This window comes from Triticum urartu, chromosome 1A (genome assembly GCF_056163025.1).
Source record: "Triticum urartu cultivar PI428250 chromosome 1A, HENAU_Tu73, whole genome shotgun sequence".
Classification (NCBI taxonomy): domain Eukaryota; kingdom Viridiplantae; phylum Streptophyta; class Magnoliopsida; order Poales; family Poaceae; genus Triticum; species Triticum urartu.
Genome location: NC_141873.1, coordinates 457660956 through 457666226, shown reverse-complemented (window position 1 = coordinate 457666226; position 5271 = coordinate 457660956).

The following is a 5271-nucleotide window of genomic DNA, read 5'->3' as shown; positions in this document are numbered from 1 at the left end:
GAAGGTTGGCGAGGAAACCTTGAGGAACAACTTGCAGATTAAGTTTGCGGAAAGCTTCACAAAGCTCGGGTTGATAAGGCTTAAGAATCAGACTGTTGCAGTAAGCTTTTCAGCTCAATGCGTCAGCAATCGCATTGGCCTTGCCTGGAGTATACTCGATACTTGGATTATACTCTTGAATCATTTCGCCCCATCGAGTTTGCCTGAGGTTGAGATTAGGCTGAGTGAAGATGTACTTGAGACTCTTGTGATTAGTGAAAATATCCACTTTTCTTCCCAATAGAAGATGTCTCCAAGTCAAAAGAGCATGCACAACTGCCGCCAACTCGAGATCATGAGTGGGGTAGTTCTTCTCATTAGGCTTCAACTGACGAGAAGTATAAGCAACAACTTTCTTCTCTTGCATTAATACTGCGCCAAGACCTTGGAGAGAGGCATCACAAAAGACCTCGTACGGCTTGGATTCATCAGGCGGAGTCAGAACTGGAGTAGTGATCAATTTCTCTTTCAAAGTGTTGAAAGCAATGTCACACTCCGGAGACCAAACGTACTTGATGTGCTTCTGGAGAAGATTAGAGAGAGGCTTCGCGATCTGAGAAAAGTTTTCAACGAATCTTCGGCAATAGCTTGCGAGACCGAGGAAGCTACGGAGTTGCTTCACGTTCTGAGGAGGTTCCCAATTCACAATTGCAGACACCTTCTCAGGATTCACCGCAATTCCCTTGGCAGAGATGATATGACCAAGATAAAGAACCTCATCGAGCCAAAATTCGCACTAGGAGAACTTGGCGTAGAACTGATGTTCCCTTAGCTTATCGAGTACCAAACGCAAGTGCTTGGCATGATCTTCCTTGTTCTTCAAGAAAACCAGAATGTCGTCGAGATAGACCAAAACGAAGTCATTGGTGTAGGCGTTGAAGATGAAGTTCATCATGCGAGAGAACGTCGGAGGAGCATTGACGAGGCCAAAAGACATGACAGTGTATTCATATGAACCAAAGCTTGTCCTGAAAGCCGTCTTGGGAATATCTTGCTCACGGATTCGAATCTGATGATAGCCCATACGGAGATCAAGCTTGGAGAATACTTGGGCACCTTTAAGTTGTTCGAACAGCTCATTGATGTTGGGAAGTGGGTATTTGTTCTTGATGGTCTTCTTGTTCACTGGACGGTAATCAACACAAAGTCGGTCCGTTCCATCCTTCTTCTTCACAAAAAGAACACCACAACCCCACGGAGAAGAACTAGGCCGGATGAGACCCATTTTCTCTTGAATATCGAGTTGCTTCTTCAGCTCCTTCAGCTCTTCAGGTCCGAGCTTGTAAGGACGTTTGCACACAGGTTTCGTGCCGGGCTCAAGATCAATAACGAATTCAACTGGCTGGTGCGGAGGCATTCCTGGAAGCTCTTCTGGAAAGACGTCTTGATATTCGCAAACGACTGGAATTTGCGAGATAGCATCCAGTTCACCCTTCTCATTGACAGAAAATAGACGGATGGTATCATCACGAGCGGCAAAGACAATTACATCCTCAGACGAATCAGTCAATTGAATCTGCCTGGCTGCACAATCAAGCTGAGCCTTGTGCTTAGAAAGCCAATCCATTCCGAGAATAAGATCAATATCTGAGTTGCCAAGAACCACCGGAGAAGAGAGAAACTTGTAATCGCCCAGCGTGATAGAGACATCCGGAGCAATAGCGCTTGCATTCATGAATTTACCCGGAGAAAGAATAGATAACTGTCTAGGCAAATCTTGTAAAGGCAACTCATGCTTAGAAACAAATGGTCTCGAGATGAAACAATGCGATGCACCCTTGTCAAAAAGAACTTTTGCAGGAATATCATTAACAGGAAGGTTACCCATGATGACATCTGATTAGTCCTCTGCCTGAGCTGCATTCATCAAGTTGACCTTGGCGGACTTGGGGTTATGCTTGACCACAGCTGTACTTGCCGATCTGACAGGAGGAGGAGGAGGAAGACGCCTCTGGTTGAAACACTTGTTGGCATAGTGACCCTTCTATTGGCACTTGTTGCACGTGACCTCTGAAAGCGGACGGTGATACGGAGCATTCGATCTTGGAGGTTGAGACGAAGTCTTGTTCTGAAAGCCAGGGCTGGGTGGGTGGGAAGATCCACTGCCACCTTTGCTCTTCTGCTGATACGGCTGGCGGAACGGAGGAGGAGGAAGCCAATACTTCTGCTGCTTGGCCACTTGAGTAGAGGAAGAAGGAGTAACATCTCTGACTCGCTTCTTGGAAGCATCACACCTCAACTGAGCAGCCTCTTGCTTCAGTGCCATGTTGTAGAACTCATCGTATCTCAAGGGCTCAAAGAGAACAAGAGCTAGCTGAATTTCTTCTGAGACCACCCCTGAACTGGTATATCATGCTCTTCTCATCAGGGACGTCCTGCTTAGCAAAGCGGGCAAGCTTCTGGAACAACTTGTTGTAGTCATAGACAGACAAAGAGCCTTGCTTCAGGTTGCGGAATTCCTCACACTTGCTTTCAACCATGCTCTGGGGAATATGATGAGCTCGGAAATCTCGACGGAAATCATCCCAAGTGATAACACGTCCACCTCTAGAATCCTTGTACTGCTAGAACCATTCTGCAGCTTGATCTTTGAGTTGGAAGGAAGCGAACTTAACAAAGTCCTCAGGCCTGACGTTACTGCACTCGAAATGCTTGCACAGATCCACAAGCCAATCGTCAGCATCGGTTGCCTCAACACAATTGCTGAAAGTATTTGGCCCATTAGCAAGGAACTAGTTGAGTGTAGCAAAGTGATTCTGATTGTTGCCTTGGTTCCCTTGGTTTCCTTGATTGCGCTCTTGGAGAATTTGCATGATCAACTGTGTGTTTGCATTGGTTGCGACCATCACAGCTTGCCATGCCTCCGGAGGAGGGGGAGGTGGTGGCAGATCAGGATTCAGAGTCGTGCGCATTGGAGGAGCCATCCTGAAGAGGTTGACATCCATTAGCACATTGATAGACAAATATTGAAGATGAATCCAACAGATTGAAAATTGCAACATAAAGTCTTCACATCCAAACAAAATGAACGAATGCATTCCTCTTGAAGTGGTCACATATCCATAAATTGAGAAGCAACTTAGAATTAAGGTAGAGAAATAAATCAACAAGGTACGGATCAAGAACGAATAATCGGTAAGAAATCCCAATCTCAAACCAATATCCGTGGAAGAAGAACTAGAGCTACTAGAATTCCCACCTATGAAACTCCCGAACCTTTCCGGTTATGCAATCAGGTGTTGGGGATACAGGGGAAGCATAATATCTCACCCAAATCTAGCAAATCCTACATCCAGCTGTATCCATCCTTCAACACATAACCAAGAAACCTTCGGAAACCATCTACCTCAACCTTCGAAAAGCATCCGTTATACAAGTTATGGCGATACTCCCGAACTCCCGCCCAAGTACTGTGTGGCGTCGAGGTTATCTGACCAACGAACTGCATAAAAGAGATTTTCGATGTCGGCATACTAAACTCAGGTATTCCAGAACTGCAATGATAAAATTATGATGACAACACCTCAGAGCTCAACTCCCCGGGACACTTCCACTAAACCCCTGCAGGAGGCACCAAGACAATGTTCTCATCATAAAACCATCGGAACGATTCCAAGATACCCGCGTGATCCTAAAAACATTGTAGTGAAATTTGAGAAGAGAAGAGTCAAAACTCTACGTCAGGATGCCTTACCAGAGCGATGAGGAGACTGGGAAGTAAAAAGAATTCCTAAACTCTCCGATATATAATTCCTAAATGACTCAAAACATTTTTCTAGACACAACTCGGCCGCTAAAAACGATCAAGCAATGGGGCTCCTAAGGTCGGGGAAGGCTCTGATACCAACTTGTAACACCCTCGATGCGACTATAGCTCCCACGTGTCGAGGCACGACTTAGAGACATAATCGCATTGAAGGATATGTCGCAAGTTAGGCAATCTTCACAACATCCCCTGTAATATAAATAATAAAGGGGAGATAACATAGCTGGCTTACACTCGCCACGTTAATCAAGTACATAAATAAGATTACATCATCCAAACACTCACGGCCCGACTACGGCACCAAAATAAAAGATAACCCAACAAGCGACACGGTCCCGATCACCCCAACTGGGCACCACTACTGATCATCTAGAAAGGAAACATAGTAACGTTGAGAGTCTTCGTCGAACTCCCACCTGAGCTCATACGCGTCTCCTGGAGCAGAATCATCAGGCCCTGCATCTGGTGTAATAGTAATCTGTGAGCCACAGGGACTCAGCAATCTCGCACCCTCATGATCAAGACTATTTAAGCTTATAGGTAAGGCAAGGTAAATATATGTGGAGCTGCAGCAAGCGGCTACCAAGTATGGTGGCTAACTTATTCGCAAAAGAGAGCGAGAAGAGGAGGCAAAGCGCGAGCGAGAAACTAGAGAGCAACCTGCGCAAGCATTACTCCAACACCGTGTCCACTTCCCGGACTCCGCCGAGAAGAGGCCATCACGGAACACACTCAGTTGATTCATTTTAATTAAGTTAAGGTTCAAGTTATCTACAACCAGACATTAACAAATTCCCATCTGCCCATAACCGCGGGCACAGCTTTCGAAAGTTCAAATCCCTGCAGGGGAGTCCCAACTTAGCCCATGACAAGCTCTCACGGTCAACGAAGGAATAGACCTCCTCCCAAGACGTTCCGATCAGACTCGGTATCTCGGTTCTTCAAGACACTTCGACAGGTTAAAACTAGACCAGCAACACCGCCCGAATGTGCCGACAAATCCCGATAGGAGCTGCACATATCTCATTCTCAGGGCACACTCAGATGAGCCAGACGTCAGGTAGGCCAGCCCAGAGTTGCCCCTGGTAGCCCCGGACATCGCTCGGTTGGACCAACACTCAGAGGAGCACTGGCCCGGGGGGGGGGGCTAAAATAAGATGACCCTCGGGCTTCGGAAACCCAAGGGAAAAAGAGGCTAGGTGGCAAATGGTAAAACCAAGGTTGGGCATTGCTGGAAAAGCTTTAATCAAGGCGAACTATCAAGGGGTTCCCATTATAACCCAACCGCGTAAGGAACGCAAAATCCGGGAACATAACACCGATATGACGGAAACTAGGGCGGCAAGAGTGGAACAAAACACTAGGCGAGAGGCCGAGCCTTCCACCCTTTACCAAGTATATAGATGCATTAAGATAACATAGCAATATAATGATATCCCAACAGGTAAATAAATGTTCCAACAAGG